At 32.0% G+C, this 27,326-nt stretch overlaps 1 protein-coding gene across 3 annotated transcripts in view; it reads right to left on the bottom strand.

The window, feature by feature from the left end:
* 5-HT7 (5-hydroxytryptamine receptor 7) overlaps nucleotides 1–27,326 on the bottom strand; it is a 270,839-nt gene that overhangs the window by 167,812 nt on the left and 75,701 nt on the right. The window lies entirely within an intron of this gene.

Below are 27,326 nucleotides of genomic sequence, written 5' to 3'. Positions count from 1 at the left end.
CTTGCAAAAAATAAAATCTAGTGTCAGAATCAGTCTCCCCAACAACAGATTATCACGAACAAAGTTTCAGATAATAGAGATCGATTAATCTGATCTGAAAGTTTACCCCACACACTGCTCCCTGTATCCTCCTTTCCGTTCTAATGATACACATATCTAACATGATTTATGTATTCTTATGACCATAAATAACGTATTGAGAGGGAAACGGTGGAAGAATTATCATCACCTTACATTGTACATCATTGAGATTCATGTAAGTTACTGTATCACGTTCTATTAGTTAATTAATCTATGTCGTATTTCGTGAACGTTGTTATATTATATTCCTTGAATTATTTAGTTAACTTGTACTGAATTTCATGTGATTTATTATTTATATTTTATCAGTTAATTAGTTACATATGTGAACTTACATATGTGGAGTTTTGTATATGTTATATTATATTGAAGTTCAGTATATTCAACATTCAAAAATTTCGGAATATAGCAATTACAAATGTGGAAAGTTGGTAATTTAGAAACTTGCAAATATATATGTAGTAATTTTAAATTTTCAAGTTTACAAAAATTTTCATATTTCTGAATTTTTAAGGTTCCAAATTTTCTGATTGAGAAATTTAGAGAAGTAGAAATATTAGACTTCCCAAATTCCAAGCTTAAAAAATTTCAAATATAGAAATATCAGATCTCCAAATTCCCAAGCTCAAAAATTTCAAAATATAGAAATATCAGATCTCCAAATTTCCAAGCTCAACAATTTAAAAATATAGAAATATCAGATCTCCAAATTTCCAAGCTTCAAAATTTCAAAATATAGAAATATCAGATCTCCAAATTACCAAGCTCAAAAATTTCAAAATATAGAAATATCAGATCTCCAAATTTCCAAGCTCAAAAATTTCAAAATATAGAAATATCAGATCTCCAAATTTCCAAGCTCAACAATTTCAAAATATAGAAATATCAGATCTCCAAATTTTCAAATTCAGAAAAGAAATATTAGACTTCCCAAATTCCAAGCTTAAAAATTTTCAAATATAGAAATATCAGATCTCCAAATTTCCAAGCTTAAAAATTTTCAAATATAGAAATATCAGATCTCCAAATTCCCAAGCTCAACAATTTCAAAATATAGAAATATCATGTTTCCAAATTCCCAAGCTTAAAATTTAAAAATACATAAATATTAAATCCTCTTTATTCGAAAAATACGTAAATATTATATTTCCAAATTTTCACCCGAACTCGATCACCCGCAATGATTACATTACAACCTCGCCAACAAACTATTACCGGCCTTCCACCACAAAATCCACATAATAATGCAAGAGGCTATGCAAATAAACGCATAAAAAACGATTCGATTCGCGATACGAAGCCGCACTTATTTTCCACGAATTCACTTTATCGCATCTATCGTATTACAACTGCGGCCATTTCATAAAAATATCGCGTGCATCGAGGAACAGCCAGGGGACACGTGTATATTCAGCAACCATAAATTTCTCAACGCGCGCTGTTTAAACGTGAAATTAATTTCATGGCACCCACAAGCGCCGAATTAATTAAAAACTCTTGATGCCGTTGTCGAACGGAATAACGCGATAACGTATCTCTACCAACGGAAATTTTCGCGGAAATTTAACTCGCAATTTTTTTCCTTTCGTTCTTTTTTAATCAAGGTCTCGTTTACATTGTTATACGCGAATGCAAAGTTACCGGAATAAATGCCATGATTCTGGTTAAACTTACGCTACATTAAATCGTTTTTGCTTTTTTTTTTTCGAAAGAATGTTGGAGTAATTCAGTTAATTTTGATACACGTGAAATTAACAACATTTCGTGAATGCAACTGCATTCATGCATTTGCAGTTGCAGACGAGGTCGTTTCTTATTGATTTATTAAAATTAGCATTTTGTTGTATGAATGTTTATGCAGCATGACGTTACAGTGCTTTAAACGACCCGTTTAATTGTACAATCGTAACGATCTTTTAATTTTACATACTGCATCCGTTGTTTATTACAGCTATCGCAAACCTTTATGCAGGTAACGATATGCGAATACATTATTCTTTTATGGAAATTATGTCGGGGATATCAGCCTTGAATTTTGTGCCTGACGACTTCATTCATTATGCTGCATTATAATTAATGGTTAAAATTAAAATGTGACGCGACTTGATGAATACGTCGCAAAATGTAACGCTACATGAATTTCGTGATTAAAATTTGATGCAAATCACTTTATTATTTTACTGATAGATTGATATGTTTGATAATTCCTCACAGATCTTTACAGATTTATTATACATAGAGATGTTTAGTATTTCATATTCGATTGTTTCTGGTAATTTAGGAATACGTTATTCTTTTATGGATATTATAATGAGAATATCAGTTGTGATCTTATCAATTATGACTTAGTTTATTATGTTGTATTATAGTAACTGGCTAAAATTAAAATGTGACGCGACTTGATGAATACGTCGCAAAATGTAACGCTACATTAATATCGAGATAAAAATTTGATGCAAATCACTTTATTATTTTACTGATAAATCTATCAGATTGATATGTTTGATAATTCCTCACAGATCTTTACAGATTTATTATACATAGAGATGTTTAGTATTTCATATTCGATTGTTTCTGGTAATTTATGAAGACGTTATTCTTTTATGGATATTATAATGAGAATATCAGTTGTGATCTTATCAGTGATGACTTAGTTTATTATGTTGTATTATAGTAACTGGCTAAAATTAAAATGTGACGCGACTTGGTGAATACGTCGCGAAATGTAACGCTACATGAATTTCGAGATTAAAATTTGATGCAAATCACTTTATTATTTTACTGATAGATTGATGTGTTTGATAATTCTTTACAGATTTGTTATAGAAATGTTTTGTGTTTCATATTTGATTGTTTCTGGCAATTTATGAAGACGTTGTTCTTTTATGGATATTATAGTGAGAATATCAGCTGTGATCTTTATCAATGACGACTTAATTTATTATACTGTTTATAATAGCTATTATAATTAATAGCCAAGATTAAAATATATTTGACACGAGTTGATGAATACATCGCAAAATGTAACGATACTTAAGCTACATTAATATCGGGATAAAAATTTGATATAAATCACTTAATTATTTTACTGACAGATTGATATGTTTGATAATTCTTTATACATTTATTATAGCAAATGTATTTAGATTGTAGATGCTTAAAGTTTCGATTGTAGACGTTTAGTGTTTCATATTTTATTGTTTTCAGTCCTTTTTGTTTAATGGAAATTATAGTGAGAATATCGACTCTGAGAATAGCCATGAATTTGATCAATGACAACCTAATTTATTATGCTGTTATATTAAATAGGTGACGTTGAAATATACAAACTTTGACATAATTTGATGGCACAAAATTATCGCAAAATATAGTAGAAATTTTGCTGCATTAATTTCAAACTTAAAATTTTATGAAAATCATTTAATTGTTTTGTTAGTGTTTTTAATAAATTAATGGGGCTTATGATCTTTTCTTTCTAGTTCTTATATTTTATGATTTTTCGATAATTTAAAAATTATTATTTTTAGTTTCGTAATGTTTTGATATTTTTTTGAGGTTATTTTCACTTCTTTCTTTTATTTGAATTTTTAAGATGACATCGATTTATTATAGAATTTAATACATTCACGTCCTAAAACGTGGAGAAAACAATTATTTATGAAATTCATGATATGAAAATATATTTAACATCTATAAAAAATGTACTAAGCGCATTGTAAATGTTATTTCAAGATCGGCGTTGCTTTATTGTGAAAATAATTTAGCTGCACAACAAGCAGGGACTATATTATTAATATTAACATTATATTATTTAACTATAAATCACATTATGTAGAATTATATTATAAAATTCTATTATCTAACTATAAATCATCTACATTAATAATATAATTGTATAAATTATGTATAACTACTACATATAATAATATAATTAAGATACCTAAATGTTATATAAAACCATACTATCTAAACTAAATGTTATAAGTTATTTAATTGACTTGAATATGTAGTATTCATCTACATTAATTGATTTCAATACGTAGTATTTGTCTAAATTACTTACTATTAGTAAATAATATTACAATATTATATGATTTGTATATAATAACTTAAATTAATAAAAGAAATTGTAATAACCTTCTACCTTGCACTAAACATAATACCTTAAAGAACTTTCAAACTTATTAACAACTCATAAATACAAATCTGGCATATGAAAGAACTTTAGTTCTGTATTATTGTCATATCTTTCTCACATATTACAGAACTGTCTATATACCTCGAACATATCTAATGAAAATTGAGCGTAAACGATAAATTCAATTAGGAACGACCACCACGAATTCTTATGATAAAAGTTCTAACGAAATCGCAGTTATCTTGTTTTCGTCGAGTTTCTTTGAGGAATGAAGATTGCAGGAAGCATATTTTGGAAGTTTCAGTTAATTAATTTCATGGGACAACTTTCTTACGTGAGTTATAAGAGTTTCAAACAACTGAACGTTGGTTTAGTATCTGTTACCAGATGCTTCGTGGAATATGAGTGCCACCTTTAAATCGTATTCTATTCCGTTTAATAAAGACATGGACACCTAACATTTTTTAAATTTAAAAATGATTTTATTTTCAAAACTTCTAGTTTTAAAATTTTCGAAATTTTAACTGCTGGCTTTTAACTTCTTAAATATTTTCAATTTTCAACTTTCCAAATAGGACAAAATATTCAGATATCACAAATTTTCAGTTTCTCAAATATTCCAAATTTTCAACATTTCAAATATTCCAAAATATTCTACTTTTCAAATATCATAAATTTTCAATTTCTCAAATATCTCAAATTTTTCAAATATTTTAAATTTTCAACCTCTGAAATTTCACAAATTTTTACCTTCTGAAATATCCCAAAGTTTCAACATTTCAAATATCCCAAAATATTCTATTCTCCAAATATCACAAATTTTAAAATACTCAAATATCTACAATTTTCCACTTATCTTAAATTATTAATTTCTGAAATATCGAAAATTTTCAACTTCACAAATATCCCAAATTTTCAACATTTAAAATATCCCAAAATATTCTACTTTCCAAATATCACAAATTTTGAAATCCTCAAATATCTACAATTTTCCACTTATCTTAAATTATTAATTTCTGAAATATTGAAAATTTTCAACTTCACAAATATCCCAAATTTTTACCCTCTCAAATATCCCAAATTTCCAACTTTTCAAAAATCCCAAATTTTCAATTTCTCATATCTTCCAAATGCTACATTCTCCAAAATTCCTCAAAATCAGCATATTAGAAACCCCTTTCCCCTTGGTTGCAATATTATCCCTAAGATAATCAAATTTGTTCTGGACTGTGCATCACATCATCCCTATTAGTTCCTATATTGTCCCTAGGAAAATTACATTTGCCCTCGATAATATATTCTATCCTCTCCTGTGATGGTTTCTGCATTATTTCTACGAAAGTCAGATTTGCTCTTGACTCTGCATCATATCCTCCTGTTAGTTTCTACATTATACCCAGGAAAATCAGATTTGGTTTCTACATCATATTCCACCCCTGGTTTCTACATTATACTTAGGAAAATCAAATTTGTTGTCGACTGTATATTTTCCCTTAATTACTTTGTTATTTCTAGGAAAATCAAATTTGCTCCTGATTAAACGTCTCTTGATTGCTGTATTATCTTCAGGAAAATCATATTTGTTCCTGACTACATATCACAATCTTTTCATTAATTATTGCATTATTTCTAGGAAAGTCAGATTTGCACTGGACTATATATCATGACCTCCCCCTTGATTGCTATATTATCCCTAGGAAAGATGAAACTTGCTCTTGACTGTATATCATACTGTTTTGCTTCATTACTATGTTATTCCTAGGAAAGTCAAATTTGCTCCGGATTAAACGTCAGATCCTCCCCTTGGTCGTTATATTATCTCTAGGAAGATCAGATTTGTTCCTAACCGTGAAACACACCCTTGATTGCTATCTTATCGCCACAAAAATCAGATTTGTTCCTGACTAACGTGACCACTACAAATTTTCTACAGATACCACTACAGATACGGCGAGCTTGTAACCCGTAAATTGTTAAATTTTATGAAAAAGTATTCAATAGTTTTTGATGATTTACGTGGTTCTAATTCGATGGCTACATACTATATTCTTTTCCTTATTTACTGTGTTATCCACAGAAAAGTCAGATTTGCACTTGACTATACATCATAATCTCCCCTTACTATGTTATCCCTAATGAAGATTAAATTTGCTCCTGACTGCACATCACCCATATCACTAACGATACGCATTCTTCCAATCAAGCAGCGTTCCTCCAAGATTAACGAGTTGTCCAAACAACACCATGCATCATGCTTCAAATCCTCGCCTGAATAATTCAACAAAATTTTCGCTCAAATTTCACTTCACCGAGTCACGCTGCGAAAATATTATGCACTTTGCACCGCTTTGCATAGCACTTTACTTTCCTCGGTGAAGTAGCCAAACGATTTCTACGGCATGTTCGTAACGCATCACCGTTCGAAGGGTCCAAAATGGAGGACTATTTTCTTGGATGCCTGCTCCATAAACCTGGATCATCCTAGCTACCTTTTCTACACCGTTCCACCGACTAGCCTCTTCTTTCCTCAGGATTACCCAAGCAGAAACTGCTTTTACCTACGTCATCTCGAAACGATACCTCATTGTCGCGTGACGCGATGTTGCGAACCACTTTTCTTTTGTCGGGGATGATATAAACGTGCCTTTATGGGATTCTGGTCGATTCTGATACCGCGATCGAGGACATGAAGATATCACGAGTGACGATAAGTACACTTCGGTGCAATGATGGCATATTTTGAATGAGAGTATGCAAATCAATTTTATGCTTATTCAATTTTTTTTGGTGCGACTGTTCTTGGATGTTTGAGATTCTGGATTTAGGTGTACTTTTGTTGTTATTGAGTTTTTGGGTTTTTAAGACGTCAAGTAATCAAGGTGTTAAATTATAGGGTTATTGTTTTGAGGTTATCAAGTTTTTAATTTGTTAAGCTTTCAAGTTTTTAGGCATTGAAGTTGCCAAGTTTACTAATTATCAAATATTTAAGCTATCAAGCTTTCGAATTTTCAAATTCTCAGGTTTTCAGGTTTTCAGGTTTTCGAGTTTTGAAGTTTTGAAGTTTTGAAGTTTTGAAGTTCTCAAGTTTCAAGCTCTCAAGTTTCTAGCTCTCAAGTTCCAAGCTCTCAAGTTCCAAGCTCTCAAGTTCCAAGCTTTCAAGTTCCAAGCTCTCAAGTTCCAAGCTCGCAAGTTCCAAGCTCTCAAGTTCCAAGCTCTCAAGTTTCAAGCTCTCAAGTTCCAAGCTCTCAGGTTTCAAGCTCTCAAGTTCCAAGCTTTCAAGTTCCAAGCTCTCAAGTTTCAAGCTCTCAAGTTTCAAGCTCTCAAGTTCCAAGCTCTCAAGTTCCAGGCTCTCAAGTTGCAAGCTCTCATGTTCTAAGCTCTCAAGTTTCAAGCTCTCAAGTTTCAAGCTCTCAAGTTTCAAGCTCTCAAGTTTCAAGCTCTCAAGTTTCAAGCTCTCAAATTTCAGGCTCTCAAGTTTCAAGCTCTCAAGTTTCAAGCTTTCAAGTTCCAAGCTCTCAAGTTTCAAGCTCTCAAGTTTCATGTTCTCAAGTTTTATGTTCTCAAGTTTCAAGTTCGCAAGTTTTCAAGTTCTCAAATTTTCAAGTTTCCTGTGACTTAAAAATTGTTGTACTCCCCAATTCCTACGTTTCTAAATTCCTAGATTCCTATGTTTCGAAATTTTTAATCTCTCAAATTCCTAACTTTTAAATCCCGAAGTCCCCAAATCTCAATATCTGCAGAGTACAAAGACCCTAAAACTCAAGATTTCCAAATGTCCTTTCGCCCAAATTCCAATATTTTCAAAATATCTTTGTCCCTAAATTCCAAGATCTTCATATTCACTAGATCCACAAATCCCAAAATCCCTATTTAAAATAACCTATAATGCACTATCTTCCTGTCTATGGATCAATTATCAATGATGATCTACAGATGAATTAACAGTGATCAACAATGATTTTCGCCATTTAGTTTTTATTGTTTGCTCTTCCTTTATTTTTGCATCGTTAACACACGCAATATTTCCATAATTTGTGCGTTATAATTTAATTAAATATAATGAACAGTAAAATACAATTACTTAAATAAGCCATGCTGTAAAATATCTTTATTTCACTTTGTAATAGAACCCACTGATGACCACTTTGTACTAATCCCCACATTTAAAGTTTCCCAAAGTCCTAAGTCCTCAAACTCTCACCACGTGATCAGATTTTCAACTTCCCCAGAAATCCCTGAAAGCTGTAGAATTCCCTCTTTGTTATCAGACTTTTCCAGCAAAGCTACATTTGATCTCTGCTGTACGTAAATCACGTAAACATCCTGCCGATATATGGGCTTTGCATTGTCAGGTGTGTGTTCGAGCGCGATACAACGGAGCAAAGCACTATCTTGCGATCTGTTTATCTCAAAAAGCTTCAACGAACGTTACGATACCTTTGGGAGGTACTTTTTTTGAAGACAGCTCTTTTAGGGACAGATAGCGGGATCAAGCTTGAGATATCACCACGAGATTTTCTTTATTTTTCAGATTACTAGACGCGCTGTGCTTTCGGGGCTCTCGAAATATTCAATTACGTAAACTGCTGCTTTTGCGAGCTTTTGACTTATTTACTTTTGTACTTTATTTTCAATTTATTTTTACTTTGTCTGAATGTTACTGGAACTGTATTTTATTTATAATTTATTTATACTTTGTGTGTGTATATTTTATTTACGTTTATATATGCTTATACACTTATGTATACTTATACATACTATACACATGTGTATATACATATATGTATATATATACACTAGATGAAATTTTTATATAGACAGTGCATGAATACTTTAATTATATTGCAATCAAATATAATTAATGTAATTAAAAGAAAAATTTTTGTTGTACTGATAACATATGTCTACCATAACCTATAAGGTACTAATAACATATGAATAACTACTACATTTGTATACTAATATCAAGCTCATACACATTACAAAATAAATTAAAAATACTCTCCATATTTAATTAATTAAATATATTCTCTTATCACAATAAAACATACCAAGGAAAGGTAAAAATAAAAATAAAAGACACTAAAAAATATTCAACTTCAGTTTTCTTCAAAATGATTCTCTCCAAAATGAATGAACAAAAAAGACTTATTCCACGTTCTTGTCACATTTCTTCAAACAAACTTTTCTTTCATATCAGGAAATATGTCGTTCAAAAAAAGAACATATTCATCTTTCTTTGAAGGCACAAGGATAAGCGGCGACCCTCGTTACACGCAATCCCGTATACTTCTAATTACGCACAATTATTTAGCATACGGACAAGTGTCCTTTTACTTCCAAGAAGCTAAAATAAAATTTCAAGGTTGGTTGCACTGGAAGCTTTTTTCTAAATGTCCGCCGCGAGCAGAAGGGCACAAAGAAGCGGGAAAATTTTAATTGCGAACTGGAAGATGTCACGAATGTTCTGCACAAGTCAGAGAAGCTTCTGTGTAACGTTTGAAGGAATTATTACGAGACGATGCGATATCCTTTGTACGAGAATGTCTTTGAACGCTGCGCCGTTATTAAACGATTTATTTCATTTTTCGTTGAGGACATTTTCGACGAAGAGAATTCGTAAAAACGTATTAGCTCTTATTGCTGGTAACTTTGATGCGCCGTTAAGTGAAACGTAATTAGTGTACCGATCGCGTTTATTATTGAAAAAAAAAGAATATACTCAGAACACGAGTTGACGAATGATCGACGCAAAGTAAAAGAAACTCCATTCACACTGTGAACACCTCCAGTGTTACATTTCGGGGAATAGAAATAATAATAACAATAACAACCGTTGAACACAATTCACATTATTATCTCGCTCACTCTCGACAGACATTTGCTGGCTGTCATTGTTTTTGGCCTAATTGATGTGTGACCACTCGAGTCAATTGTTCTATCGCCGAAAATATATATGAGGCGCCCATTTTTCTATTTTGACTAATTAGTGCCGTAGCGATTTGAGGACGTAGCGATTTGGGGATGTAGGAATTTGGGGACCTAGCGATTTGGGAACGTAACAATTTGGGAATGTTTTAATTTGGGGGTGTAGGAATTTGGGGAGATGGCAATTTGGGGACGTAGCGATTTGGGGATATAGGAATTTGGGGACGTAGCGATTTGGGGATATAGGAATTTGGGAACGTAGAGATTTGGAGATATAGCGATTTGGGAATGTAGGAATTTGGGAACAGGGATTTGGGGATGTACGAATTTGGGGACGTAGTGATTTGGGAACGTAGCCATTTGGGGACGTAACAATTTAAGGACGTAGCGATTTGGGATGTAGAAATTAGGGCATGTGGGAATTTGGGGACGTAGCGATTCGGGAATGTAGAAATTCGTGGATGTAGGAATTTGGGGATGTGGGAATTGGGGGACGTAGCGATTGGTGTATATGTATAGGAATTTGGGGATGTGGGAATTTGGAAACGTAGCTATGTGGGAATGTACCGATTTGAGGGTGTAGAAATTGGGAATGTACCGATTTGGAAATGTAGAAATTTGGGGATGTAGGAATTTGGGGACGTAGTGATTTGGGAACGTAGCTATTTGGGGATGCAGGAATTTGGGGACGTAACAATTTAAGGACGTAGCAATTTGGGGATGTAGGAATTAGGGCATGTGGGAATTTGGGAACGTAGCGATTCGGGAATGTAGGAATTCGTGAATATAGGAATTTGGGGATGTGGGAATTTGGAAACGTAGCTATTTGGGAATGTACCGATTTGAGGGTGTAGAAATTTGGAATATACCGATTTGGAGATGTAGGAATTTGGGATTGGAGGAATTTGGCTATGTAGAAACTTTGAAATGCATGTATTTAGGATTTTAAGAATTTCGGAAGTGTAGAGATTCGGGAATGTAAGAATTCTATTTTGACCAATGGAAGCCATAGTTCTTTTAAACATCTGGGTTAGCCTCTTCACACGCCAACTCATGGGTTGACATCAGTATGTGCAATGAAGACAAACTCCATCTTATACTATTGAATCTACATATATGTATATAGTCGATAGAAATTGCACTTCATATTAACAAATTGACATACATGTGCAGTCAATAGGGAGTCCACTTTGTATTAACTACGTATGTACATATAAGGTGTCTACGTTTTGCATTAAGGAATCAATATACATATGTATATAAACATATAATATTTCTTAATTGTCATTTTCATTTCTAATTTTAATTAATTCATTTGTAATATTTTATTGTTATTTTGTTTTTTTTTTATCTCTGTTTCTTGCTTTAATTAATACTGTTTACAAAAATTTAGAAATTCATTCTTCTTAAATTAAAAAAATCACACCACCATGAGTCGATAAAAGTAATATTAAAATTTAAACAAAATATATACAATTACTAACACAAAGTTGTATTAAAGCTATGAAATTAAGAATCATAAACTTCATACTAAAGTTTATCTTCTTTCTTATTTATTATTTTTCTAAAAGTACATACAGAAATTCACAAATAAAGTTCGTACTAAAAATTGAATGTAACATTTGCTATTTACTTCAATTAAATCAAGGTTGACATGTAGGTAGAAATAGCAAACATTACTCTTCCAGAAATTGTTCATAAAAGGTAACGAGAGTTTTCGAGGTTCGAAAAAATGTCGCGCAAAAGTTTGAAAAGCGTTGAAGTAGAAACTTCGTATAGGTCGTTACTATCCTCGTAAATAAAGTAGAAAGTGCAGCCTGGTAACTAACTTTCTACGCTCCTTTTTCATGCTCTCTATTTGAGTAATTTCCGGTGCAATGTTCTGTTTTGCTTCACAATTTTTCATTTCGATATTGTAACGTACGATTACTTTCGAAACGGGGATAGAATAGTAAAAATTCAATTTACAACAAAAATTGTATATCGATTAGCTACAACTGTTACAGATATTTCATTGCATACTTAATTATAGAAAATCTCTATAAAATGTTTCTAAATGAACTTTCTGTACATGAAACTTTGTGAATTCGAAAATTTGAGAATTAAACAATTTGCAAATTACTAAACTTGAAAATTTGAGATTTTAATAATGAAACAACGCATTAAAAATTTATTTAAACGCACAGTTAAAAAATTCGATTTCACCTAACAAAAATTGTGTTCCAAAAATTACGTATTCATCAAAATAGCGTTAAGTAACAATAAATAATATTTTACTTTAAAAAATTTACCAAAATGATACAATCAACTCTAGCCAATAAAAATGCCTATTTATCAAAATAACATTAAGTCATAATAAACATTATTTTATTTTTAAAAATTTGTCAAGGCGATACAACCCACCGTAATTAATAAAAACGTTAGGATTTACAAATTTAAATATTTTATGTTCACTCCATTTGTAAAAGTAGCACTTTACTTCCGCAATTTATGGAAAGCATTAAATCAACAGGGTTGTTATATAACATGGTTGCAACGAAGATGAAGAAGACAAATTTATTGCAGCAGCTATAGTGGCTGACATTACAGCCACAGAAAAAAGTAAAAAGGCAAAGTAGGAGGTATAAATTTTTAACAAGATGAAGCCTTCAAGAAAGAAATAAGTATGTGGGATTATGCCCTGTGACATTCTTGAGATGACCTATTTATCGCTAGGTATTATACTCAAAAAATTCTGATATTTACAAGATTGAAAACTGACAAACTTAATCCATGAAAATATCCAAACATTCAAATCAGGAAATTGCTTATCCTTCCCCTAAATACAACCTCCATCAATTTCCCCGACAACCATTTTTCTCTACAAACTATTACATTTAACACTCCAATTCAGAGTAAACAAACTCATACAATAAATTCGCTAATACCCGATGCAAAACAACCAGTTTAAAAACGAAGAACATCTGCGACACCGAGAATAGCTGATTATTGTACCACCCCCAAGCATTCCACAGTTTCGAGTGAAAATAAATTGAAACATAATTCCTGCAATTTAGCTTAAAACTGTCGCGCAAAATACCGGTCCTCTTCGAACTAACAGATATCCGAGAGAAACGGCCACGTGTTGATAAAAAGCTCGTTCCCATCTGATTCAAGGGGAATTTCACCCTCGAAAGTTCGAGGCTCGAATAAAAAGCAGAAAACGCGGTTCTCGCTGTTCCGATGGATTTCGTGGTCGTAGAACGTACAATCAACCGGATGATTTATGAGTACCCTGCAATTTTTTGCGCATTTGGCCCGCCTCGCATAATTTTCCTCGAAACTGCGCCATCATCGTCACGCTTCCATCGAGGATCGCGCCGCTTCTACGATAAACTTTCAAAACTGCTTTCTTCCAGATCCATTATGCTCTCTACCCGTTGAGTGACGTCTTTCATTTTCCGTGCCTTTTTTTCTCCCTTCTGAACAACGCTCAGTTTTACTTTCACCCTATTATTATGAACCTCCGTCAGAATTTTAAGGTGCGGAAAGAGTACCTGCGATTTTTTTCCTAGCTTTATGGAACATAATTCGATAAAGTGAGAACGTTATATTGGGTGGGGTTGATAAAAGAAGAGTCGTGATATTTAAATTGAAACCTCGAGTCGCGTGATGTTAGGGCCTCTTGACTACCCAGTGTATGCAAGTTTATTTATTAAATTAATTTGGCGTAGTTTTCAAGCTTTGTACGAAAGTACGTTTAAAAGTGATAAAATTTTTCCTTTTTAAGTTTGCAGTTTATCTAAAAAAATTCATACAAATTTGTAAATTTGGGGGTTAGTGAAATTAGAAATTTAGAAAAGGAAATAAGTAATTATTTAGAAATTTTGAAGTTTGCAAGATCAGCTGTTTAGAATTTTAGAAATGTATAATAGAAATGTAGGAATGTAGGAATGTAAGAAAGTAGGAATGTAGGAATGTAGGAATGTAGGAATGTAAGAATGTAGGAATGTAGGAATGTAGGAATTTAGAAATGTAAGAATGTAGAAATGTAAAAATGTGGAAATGTAAGAATGTGGAAATGTAGGAATGTGGAAATGTACGAATGCGGAAATGTACGAATGCGGAAATGTATGAATGTGAAAATGTAAGAATGTGGAAATGTAAGAGTGTGGAAGTCTAAGAGTGTGAACATCTAAGAGTGTGGAAATCTAAGAATGTGGAAATCTAAGAGTGTGGAAATCTAAGAGTGTGGAAATCTAAGAGTGTGGAAATCTAAGAGTGTGGAAATCTAAGAGTGTGGAAATGTAAAAGTGTGGAAATGTAAGAATATGGAAATGTCAGAATGTGGAAATGTAAGAGTGTGGAAATCTAAGAGTGTGGAAATGTAAGAATATGGAAATGTCAGAATGTGGAAATGTAAGAGTATGGAAATCTAAGAGTCTGAAGATCTAAAAGTATGGAAATCTAAGAGTGTGGAAATCTGAGAGTGTGGAAATGTAAGAATGTGGAAATGTCAAAATGTGGAAACGTAAGAGTGTGGAAATGTAAGAGTGTGGAAATGTAGAAATGTAGAAATGTAGAAATGTAGAAATGTAGAAATGTAGAAATGTCGATACCCCACAATAAATCATTTTCTATATCACTATTGCATAAAATAATACGTCTCCATTTTTGTGACGCTATATCATGTGAAGTACACATGCATACATATATTAAGTACCATATTAAGGTACCTTTGCAGGTACACAAAATACACTTTCTTATACAAACATTCAACTCCATATGCACTTGCATGATTACTTTTCTGAACATGCATACAGTGTTTGCACACAGTCAAAGAAACCTAACTAAAGTCCGTAGCATATTTCTAAAAGCATCTCAAGCATAATAATTTGGCCAGCCGCAAGTTACAATATTAATATTTGCAGAGAAATCAGTGGTTCACTCTGAACGATATTGCATCGTGCGTGGTCATATAGACCCGCAGAGTTTGGCACACCGTTCCATCCACCTATGTACCTGCGCATTACAACCTACGATCCTATTAAGTGCATCACATGAATTGATCATAATGCTGGATGATGAGTACATGCGCCGTCGTACCATAATTACGTTCTGCTATTCCTCTGTAAAAGCGAAACTAGGCTTTGCTGCTCGAACAGCGTTTAAGACCTTGTTCACGGAGGTGATCGACCGAGAAACGTTTATCCTATGTGTTCCGCTGTATTAATTATTTCGTACACTTTTGCGGTATTATAAATTCAAACGTTACAACGAAGTAGATGGAAAAGCGTTGGGTTGATGGAAAATTGTGGGAAGGATAGATAAGGTTTGATTTAGTGCAGCTGAAATGAGGGGATAGCACTAAACGGTTGCAGCGTCTTACGAAGGGAAAAATTCAGAACTGTTTATGTAACATGTAAGAATTTGGTAAATTTCATATAGCAAATTTATCGTGTATTAATTAATAAAAAAGAGTAATTATTTATCAAATTTCACTTGTCATTTCACAGACATTTTTCATAAAACTTACATGGTTTATTGCATTAAACGATTTTTAGTTCCTTTAGAAATTTTTTCAATTTCTTCAACCTAGTAAAACATGCAATTCTGTGAGTTGATACAAAACTTCAGAAGAATTCAACCAGAAATTTCTAAATTTACTGTCTGCCAATAACAAAACCTTCGAATGCAAAGGGCTAAAGCTGTTACATATGCATATGACAACTTCCATGCGAGCATCTATTAATTTCGTAAGGTTTTAACGTTGGTTTCATTAAAAAGAAACCTGTACTCAATTTCGGGCAAGCTTTTAAATTCGAACGTTCCATATTGCATGCGGTTATCTACGTCCTGCAACCATTTTAAACCTTTCTGTCATGAATTATGTATTCCTGAAAAAATATTATGACTTTGCTACGCAGTTCTTTGAATTAAATTATAATTTTTCAGTTGTATAAAATATCTTTGAGATTGTAACGTCGCGTGACGGGAAAAAAGCAAAACTGTTTATGTAGCGTTTTATGAGAGAAGGCTAAAAATGTTTTAGGGTATGTTCATGATCCGAACATGATTAGTATTTACTGTACTAGGATATAACGTCCCATAAAATTGAAATCCTCGGACCTGAGAGGGCGAAATGTTAGCCCAACCTCTCCCTTTAATTCGACAACGGATTGGCTACAATCACCACTAGTCTTAAAATTATTTACCCGGACTATACGAAAACGTAAAAATGAAACGCTTCAGCGGAGAAACAAGTAATATCTAAAACCAAATACGGCGCTGTATAAAATAAATCAGCGACTCACCTAACTCGTGTAGTTAACCTATTGACCCATAACCGATTTCACCCATGAACATTGGGTGGAAACTACCGTGCCTTCGAGATAAACGAGAACGCGACACAACAATCAGTTATTTAATTGTTTTTATAGTTTAGTTTTAATTTAAATGTGAGTGGTCATCAAACGTCTGAAAATGTAAGGTTGAAGACAGTGATACGAAATGGATAATTATTGATGTTATGAACAATGGAAAAGTTCCGAGAAGTTTTGAATGCATTGAAGAAATATATTATTGCATAGGTTTTTAATATGGTACGTTAGAAATAATTCGGCATGGGATTTTGAAATTTGCAATGTGAAAGTTCAGAAGATAACAAATTATTGTTAAATAATTTTATAGAACTGAGTGAACTTCGATAAATTCCAATTTTTGAAAAGTGCAATAAGGTTCAATTATCGTTCCAATAATTGTTCCGATAAATTTCGATAATTCCAATAAATTCCGATTCCAATTCCAATAATTCCTTTACGTTCCAGGAACTAACTAAATCAAGGAACTTTCTGTTCCTATAACCACGTCAGTGGCAATATAATGAGAGTATTCGTGGCCCGATTCGACGTACGTATACTTTGCAGATAAAATTAATCTTGAATTGCTTAATCGGTTGCCGAAGTACCATCGGTTAGATCTAGCGTTAAGTGGCTCATTATTAACTCCAGTATTAACTGTTCTAGTAATTACACTTACAGACACTTCAAATGGTCAGATATTACGAGATATCGGCTTTCTGCAGGAGTTGAACCATTTGTACGAGTATTATCGACTGTGTTATCGTACTAATCACTAGTTGAAAGATTAGGGGAGGTGTAATGACACAATCTAATAGTTCATGTGTAAATGCAGATTTAGGGGACTTGTGAATGCATTAAATTATAACAATTTAATTTGTTAGTGATACATTCATATGGTAAATAAGTTACGTTATTTATAATAATATGAATGTTAATTGTAATATCTCGTAATTGTTGGCGTTAATTCATAAACATTGCATTAATTCATCAATTCATTATAAAATAATACATTTCAATGTAATGTTGATGAATTAACAACAATTACGAGGTAGTACAATTAACACTCATATTATTACAAATAACGTAACATATAACGTTATAAATAAAATAATACATTTTATAATGAAGTTTTATATTATTGAATGATAATTAACTGATATTGAATTTTATTAATAACATTGATATTGGATGCACTATTTATAACAAAAATTATATTTATAATTAAACGATTAATTAAATTATTTATAATTAAATGAAGAATGTATACAAGTCAAATATAAAAATATAATGACTAAATTATTTATAAGAAAGTTTATTTTTTTATGCATATGTGATAAATATCATAAGTTACATACATAAATTCAGATTTGTAGTACGTCTGTTCGTAATTTAAAGTGTAAAACAAAAGAATATGTTGACATGAGTCCTCCATTAATGTTTTGAGTACAAAAGGGCTGACTGACAGTTACAACAAACAGCAACCGATTTCAAAATATCGAAAGTTTAATATAACTCGATTTACAAAATAACAAACGTATATTACATGAATTTGAAGCTGAAAACTTATACAAAATCATTATATAAACATTTTATCAGTATTTTTAGTATGAAATGTGTGTTTGACAATTAAAATAAACGATATCTGATATTGAAATATAACAAGGGCAGCCAATTGTAAATTAAACTAAAAGCATGTTCTATATTTCAAATACAATGTGCGAAATTTGTATTAAATTTCAATGTGAAAGAAATGGTATCTGTTGAAGTTGAATAATATTGTAATTTCGACATTTAATACTGTCGACGTTGAAAATGTAGAGATTTGGGGATTATGCAAATTGGAAGATTGGAAATTGGAACTTTGGAAACTTGGAACCTTAGAAATTTGGAAGTTTAAAAATAGGGATTTGAGAATTTAGGAATATAAAATTTAAAAAATTTAGAGATTTGGGTATTACAAAATTTTGAAACAGGGACTTGGAGATACAGGTATTTGCAAAAATAAACATTGAGGAATACAGTGATTTGGAAAACAGAAATAACATAGTAAATTGGAAAATATAAAAATGTATAAAATTATTTACCAACAAATATCCCTAAATAACCTAATAAACATCCATTTTAAATCATCCACAAAATTACTTCCCAAACAAATTATAATAACAATAAAAAAAAATATAATAATTCAAATAATTGTAACTGTAATTACAAATCTCTACGTGCTGATAAATACAATTAGAAATTATGGGATATAGTTGACAAAGGGGACCCAACCCCAACAACCTTGACGTCTGTTCTCAATTAAGTTATACGGAAAAGTTACTCAGGAAGATGTCCTTAATACCATATTTCAAGACGAAGGTTCTGTCAACATTTACCAACGGTAGCAACTTATTTACGGTATTAATTATAGGTTATGCTCTAGCAATAACTCCGATGAAAATTCCCTAAACAAAAACTCCGCCCACATTGCAACGTATTCTCTGGCTCTATCGGCATATTGTAGCATAATTTCGAAACAGGCCACATAGGAACAAATTTCGATCAATTAACGTACTCGTGTCCGGTTCTCTAGCATTTCACAAACAAACAATGGCTGGTTATCAGAGGCAGCTCTGTAGCCATACAGCTGTGTCCATCAATCACATATCAATCGAAACAGCCAATTCACACGTGCGGTGTTAAACCATGTTTCAAATAATGCGGCTAATTTACCGAACAGCCAATTCCTCCTCGGATTCGATGCCGATTAATCCCCTAATACCTACGCAATTTGTTACGTTGTATAATATGAGCAGTCTAATTATCGCTCTCTCAAACGATCTCTTTCGCAATGAAAAGGGTCACTGAACAATTTCGTCGATATCGAAATTGCAGCGTGAGATGGTAATTAGTAATTTCCCGATGAGATTTATCGTTTTTTAATTTAATGGGAATCGATGGATAATTGCGAAATAAAATTTTAGTCGCGTGTAATGATGGTTTATGAAATTTTTGTTGAAAAGTGTGATTTGCAAGGAGATGTGGATATATTGAAACATAGTAAAATATTTTTAAATTGTATGGAAATCAAGGGACAATTGCGAAATAAAATTTTAGTCGAGTGTAATGATGGTTTATAAGATTTTTACTGAAAATTGCAGCGTGATTTATAGGGAGATGTGGATGTACTGAAACGTGGAAAAATATTTTAAAATTGTAGTGTGATAAAGGACGTCTGTGTCTTGACCTTGCAGTGGTATTAAAAAGAATGGAGGTTATGTCGAAGTTTTGAAATGGGTGAGCGAGTTTTTTGCAGAGGTTGACCTTCTGAAGTTTTCTGAATAAGAAGATATTGGGATGTAATCAGAAAAAAATTCGTCAGATGTTTCAAATTGATGAAATGAAATATTTCGTACAAGAATTTGAAATGTTTAAATAAATTGAAAGTTCGGATATTGAAATAAAAAAATACAAAAATGTAAAAATGCAGGAATATAGAAATATAAAAATACAGTAATGTAGAAATATGGGAACATAGATATAAAACAATGCAAAAATATAAAAATGCAGAAATATAGAAATATACCGAAATGCAGAAATATAGAAACATAGAAATAAAAAACACAAAAATATAAGAAATGCAAAAATGTAGAAATATAAAAATACATAAACATAGAAATATAGAAATAAGAAAATAAAAAACTGCAAAGGTACAGAAATATTAAAATATAAAATCATCAAAATATAGAAATTTCGGATTATAAAAAACAAAACAACAAATATTGATTAAATCATTTAATACCAAATGTAACATTTCAGGAAAATTCCATAACCCAACAACTCTTCTCTGAAATTTACAATGCAATACAAAAAATAAAGAAAATAAAGAAAATAAAGAAAATAAAGAAAATAAGAAAATAAGGAAAATAAGGAAAATAAGGAAAATAAGGAAAATAAGGAAAATAAGGAAAATAAAGAAAATAAAGAAAATAAAGAAAATAAAGGAAATAAAGGAAATTAAGAAAATTAAGAAACTTAAGAAAATTAAGAAAATCCAGAAAATCGAGAAACTTAAGAAAATTAAGAAAATTCAGGGAATCAAGAAAATTAAGAAAATTAAGAAAATCCAGAAAATCCAGAAAATCCAGAAAATCCAGAAAATCCAGAAAATCCAGAAAATCCAGAAAATCTAGAAAATCCGAAAAATCTAGAAAATCAAGATAATTAAGAAAATAAAGAAATTCCAGAATCAAATCCCCTCACACGTAAAAGTGTCATGATTGAAAAATTGTTACTTACAAAACGCAAGTAACGAAATAATAGTCGTGCTATCGAAATAGCACAGCAATAACAATAATTTTTGCATTTCACCGCGACACCGCAGGAATACTCGCTAAGATTTTCATCGGCCTAATGTCGCAGTTATTAAAGGGTAACTACATCTATAATGCATAATCATCATCTTCCAATTCAGGTAGTAGCTTTTCATCGCGTAACAATAATATCGTGTGTTGAGTTTTGCCATGCACAGGGTACTCGCGTATATTGTGTATGCGTGCGTATGTGCGCATATGTGTTGTCTAATGAACATTATGTGAGCCGTTAGCGTCGTACCATTATGGCGAACATTGTAATCGTCATTACTTACCAAGACCAAACACAAAGGAGCGCAAGGCAAACGATAAAGGTACATTTTGCTTGTTCTAACAGTGGAAACCATTTCTCGATACGAAGAAATAATGTGATTGTGACTTTTTCAGATTCTTTCGTTTTTTTTCTGATATTGTATATGTGGGTATACTAAACTGATATAACGAAGTTAAGTAGAAATATACTTTTCAAACGCACAACTGTGCACGGAAGTCCACATCCCAAAATCTCTACATCTCAAAATTTCCATATCCCAAAATTCTCACATCCCAAAATTCCCAAATCCCAGAATCCTCACATCGGAAAATTCTCACATCCCATAATTCCAACATTCCAAAATTCCCACATTCCGAAATTTTCACATCTCAAAATTCCCACATCCTAAAATTCCCACATCCCAAAATTCCCACATCCCAAAATTCCCACATCCCAAAATTCCCACATCCCAAAATTCCCACATCCAAAAATTCCCACATTCCAATATTCTCACATCCCAAAATCCGCACATCCCAAAACTCCCAAATCCCAGAATCCTCACATCCCAAAATCCTCACATCGAAAAATTCTCACATCCCATAATTCCAACATTTCAAAATTCCCACATTCCAAAATTCTCACATCCCAAAATTCCCACATCCCAAAATTCTCACATCCCAAAATTCCCACATCCTAAATTTCCCACATCCCAAAATTCTCACATCCCACAATTCCAACATTCCAAAATTCCCACATTCCAAAATTCTCACATCCCAAAATTCCCAGACCCCATAATTTCCACATCTCAAAACTCTCACATTTCATAAATCCCACATCCCAAAATTCCTACATCCCAAAATTCCCACATCTCAAATTCCTACACCCCAAAATTCCCACATTCGAAACTCCCCATATTCCAAATATTCCACATTCAAAAATCCCAATATTTCCAAACTGCAAATTTATTTTTATCCATTTTCTCCAAAATGTCCTTTCTTAATTAATAAAGTTCATAAAAAATCCTTCGCAATGTAACTTGATCAGCTTCTAAACGAAGTCTCTAAATATGTACCTAATCTCTGAGAAACTAAGATATTTAAATAAATTTCAAAGATATTTAATAAATAAACAAAAAGATACTGTGCAGATTAACTTATTTATTTACCGCTTGTCAGAATACATCAAAGTATGTGTTACAGTAGTATCGCTCCAAAGGGAACCATATTTAATTTATGAAAAACATCGACCAAGTAACGTCGATAAATAGAGCTGCACTTCGGTTGTTCCCTTACTTCATGAATATCGACGAGGCTATAAGAAAAATTCGTCTCACGGAATCAGGTTTCTGTATCGTGTTCGAGGATGAAAATTAAGGAGCAGTCTTTACATTTTTCTACGCGATAAGCTGGAAAATAATACTTCGGAAAGATGTTGTCTCATCTTATCGGAAGTTCTGTACGCTAATGAAGATTGATCGTAACGAACTCGGGTTTACTTGGAGAACAAGGAAGAACGTAAATCGAATCGGGACCTTTCCAAGACGGAAAAAGAGTAATTTCCTTTAACAACATTTTAATGAATTGTGAAAAGATAATAATTCTGCAATACTGTTAAGAACAGATCAAGTTTGTTCACCTTAATTTAATTATCGAAAGAGTAACTTTCGGGATAATTTAATTTGCTGAAGATTTACGACATCTGCAAAATGTAAAAGTTTCTAAAATTAACAAACTGTATCTACTTTTATTTCTTTATTATCTTTTCAACGCATGTATGCTCTTTCACATGTGAGTGTTATATGTATAACTCAGATTTATATATGATCTTTCTTATGTATCTATGATACACAGGTTCACATACTACTTTTGTACATGTAATTATACGGTATAGATTCGTACACACGTATGCTACTCCATGAATAACTACATTATACGACTTACATATGCTCCTTCCATATGTGATTATAATATAGAGGTTAACGTATGTTATTTCGTATGTGATTGTATTATGCAGAATCATATATGAATACTACTCCATATGTGACTATATTCTACAGATGCATATGTGATTACATTATACACATTCACATATGTTCTTCCATATGTACCTGTATTATACAGATTCATATGTGCTATTTTATAAGTGACTATATTATACAGATTCATATGTGCTGCTTCATATGCGATTATATTATACAGCTTCACACATGTTCATTCATATGTGACTGTATTATGCAGACTCATACATGCTATTTCATAAGTGAGTATATGAGGAGCAAATTCAAATATGCTCCTTCATATGTGACTACATTCTCCAGATTCATATGTGCTCCTTCATGTGTGATTATATAACATAGATTCACATATGTTCTTTCATACATGACTACATTGTACAAATTCATATATGCTACTTCATATGTGACTATATTATGCAGATACATATATGCTTCTTCATATGTGATTATATTACATAAATTCACATATGTTCTTTCATACATGACTACATTGTACAAATTCATATATCCTACTTCATATGTGATTATATTATACAGATACATATATGCTTCTTCATATGTGATTATATTACATAAATTCACATATGTTCTTTCATACGTGACTACATTGTACAAATTTAAATGTGTTCCTGTATATGTAACTATATTCTACAAATTCATATATGTTCCTTCATATGCAGACTCGCATATGTTCATTCATATGTGACTGCATTATGCAGACTCATACATGCTATTTCATAAATGAGTATATGAGGAGCAAATTCAAATATGCTCCTTCATATGTGACTACATTCTCCAGATTCATATGTGCTCCTTCATGTGTGATTATATTACATAGATTCACATATGTTCTTTCATACATGACTACATTGTACAAATTCATATATGCTACTTCATATGTGACTATATTATACAGATACATATATGCTTCTTCATATGTGATTATATTACATAAATTCACATATGTTCTTTCATACATGACTACATTGTACAAATTCATATATGCTACTTCATATGTGACTATATTATACAGATACATATATACTTCTTCATATGTGATTATATTACATAAATTCACATATGTTCTTTCATACGTGACTACATTGTACAAATTTAAATGTGTTCCTGTATACGTAACTATATTCTACAAATTCATATATGTTCCTTCATATGCAGACTCGCATATGTTCATTCATATGTGACTGCATTATACAGAGTCATACATATATGGTATTTCATAAGTGACTATGTTACACAGACTCACACATGCTCTTTTATATGTTATTACACAGTTTAACACATTACATTGCATATGTGACATATTAATAGAAAGTGCTAAAGTCGCCGGAAACGTGCATTTACACGTAATTGCATCGTTATGTGCTGAAATCCGTAACCTCACGGACAATTTCCACAACTCACATTGAACATCGTTTATCGGCTTTTCGTATGACGAGAACACGCTCGTTATCGTCGTTAGAAACACGTGCAATTATTAATTTGTAACAAAGTACAAGCGGGTTAACACGCTCAGTGCGTAGCTATGCGTTAATTAACAATGCGGTACATTGATACTAATTTGACAAAGTGTGAAACGGGTTTGCTCAATGCAAAACTGAACAACGCCGCATTGTGTGTACCAAAAAGGGATTGTTGAAGTAATGGAATCACAATAATTGCCCGGGAAAATTCTCTGGTTAAGTTTCAGGTAAATTGTCGAGAAAAACAGAACAGAAGCGTATTAAACGTCTCAGCTGGGCTTAAATAATGTAGTGGCGTTATTTTCATTAATCATCTTGCGAGAATTTCTGACATAAAATGCACGTTGTAATTAACAAACGACGCTGACACTCTTCGTTAAATAACACGATAATTATTCATTGTCAGGAGGCACTTTTTATTAGGAATTTTAATGGTGTTTCGCGTCTTCGGGTTATGTACGCTTGGGTAGATAGGCACAAGGACGAACATTTCATCATTCTTTAATTTCTATACTTTTATGTTTTTACATTTTGTTATTATTCAAATTTTAAATTGATGGATTTGCAAATTTCATCATTTTTGGATTTCTGAATTTCACAATTTTTAAAATTGCAAATTCTCCGATTTTTTAATATTTAGATAAATTGTATTTGTGGATTTTATAGTTTTCAGATTTTTATATTTTTCAATTTTGTAATTTTTAATTTTGTAAACTTCATATTTTCCAGATCTCTGAATATCTAAATTTCCTAAATACTCAAATTTTTAATTTCATTTAACATCTAATTTAACATCTAACATTTAACCCACATCTACCTTTCATTCCATAATACATCAAACATCACTAAAATTAAACTAATGAAACTCGCATCTATCTCATATTTCTAAACTAAAATTTGTAATGCAATAATTAGGTCAACCACTGCATCTAAAATAGCCAAATATCACGTCATTAGCTGCATATAAGACACGTAACCGAATATCTCCATAGAAATCGACAATTTATTGACCAACCCTTTCCCTGATGCATCATTCGAGCTTATAGGGTTGAAAACTAAACCTTTGACAGCTGTTCCGAGTATACCCGTAAGCAATTGTGTTGTATTAACTGTCGTTTGCTTTCAACATCGACGATCCAGCTTGTGTGTTCATCGACGCTCTTTCAATATTTGCTGCGATGAGGGTCTGAGTTCTCGGATATCGCTTGGTAATTGCGTTTCTCAGCCTCAACTAGATGTCCTCCGATTTTTCTTATCATCCACCTTCTTCCTCCTTTTCCTCTTATTTCGACGTCCTGCAATTATCGAACTAATTGCAATTTCTCCAGCGACGATTAAGATGTCTTGCTGCGGAGTCAGAAAATCTTAAATTCAGATCGTTCAGTTGCTATTTTCTAAACGTGACAGTATTATAATATCTTCTTATAACTGATCACTGGAGATTGACATTAAAAGGTTAAGACTTTTGATTTCGAATAATCTTTGATAGAGATGTTCGTGAAATATCTATTTTGTAAAATATGTGGAGCTATAAGAGGACCTTCATGATGTGAAATTAGGGTGAATATTTGGAGAAAGTTTAGAGGAAATATTTGGAGGTATGCAATAGGCTTCATCGTCAATTAAAAATAAATTATTAACGTGGATAAATAAAAAGTAAAATTCAGTTAGCATATGTGATTGTTTGAAACATCCAAGATTTTAAAGTTGTGTCATCATTGAACAAGTCTGAATTCATATCCCTAACCTAACTTTTTCTACAAAAGTATTTACACCTATAATGCTATAATAAATAAATGCTATAAAGTGTCTACATTACAGTAACAAATTTTATCAAATATTTGCAGTGCCATAATAAATTCTATGAAGTGTTTACATCATAATAATTCAGCTGGTGAATAAACATGCATTCAGCTAGCAAATTTAAAATCAAGGTTCAGTTCTCAACAAGAGTAACTACTTTCCTTCATGAATTTCTAGAATTTCGATGATTATCAGAAAGAAAAAAGTGCTGATCGATGGTCGACACGGTTAATCAGAACAAAGAAGAAGATCAAAGTAACGACCTTCCATTGAGAAAGATGAGAAGGTCACGGTGTATCAGGGTGAGAAAACAGCAAACACCTGCGACAGAGTGTAAAAAGTAGAGAGATTTACTCGAAAAACATAGTACAGAGATAGAAAGATACTGAGAGTGCGAAAACCGAAGACAAATGAACATTTGAGGACGACTGTCGTGGCTGGAAGACCGAGTGCGGGACTGTGATCTTTGGACTTCATATTAAGAGGAATCGTGGAAATTAGGGAATCAGACAAGGTTCCAACTTGTATATCGCGGAGACCAAGAAGAGGTTTTTATGTTTCTATGGAAACTGCAAATGTATTTCAATGTAAGAAGTTTTGTTTTGAAAAGATATTAAGCTCTTTTTTTTTCAAAATTTTTAGAAATATTTTCATATTTTTTGATCATATGAAGAAATATAATTCGGTAGTATAGGTGTAATGTATTAGTTTAATTAACTAGTTTTTGAATGAGTATTTGGGAAGCATAATAGACGAGTTGAGAGCTGATGTTTATATAAACTTCAAAATTTGCATATGTCCATATCAGATTTCAAGAGCTACATATGTGCACATGTCACACATGCTCGCATCTTAGAAGTGTGACATATATTTATATAAACTTGTAACTGCTACATATATTCATATAAATTTTCAAGAGATACATACAATGT

Source organism: Megachile rotundata, chromosome 2, assembly GCF_050947335.1.
Source record: "Megachile rotundata isolate GNS110a chromosome 2, iyMegRotu1, whole genome shotgun sequence".
Lineage (NCBI taxonomy): Eukaryota > Metazoa > Arthropoda > Insecta > Hymenoptera > Megachilidae > Megachile > Megachile rotundata.
The sequence above is the reverse complement of the archived record's forward strand: the minus strand, read 5'-3'. Positions and strand labels throughout refer to the sequence as shown.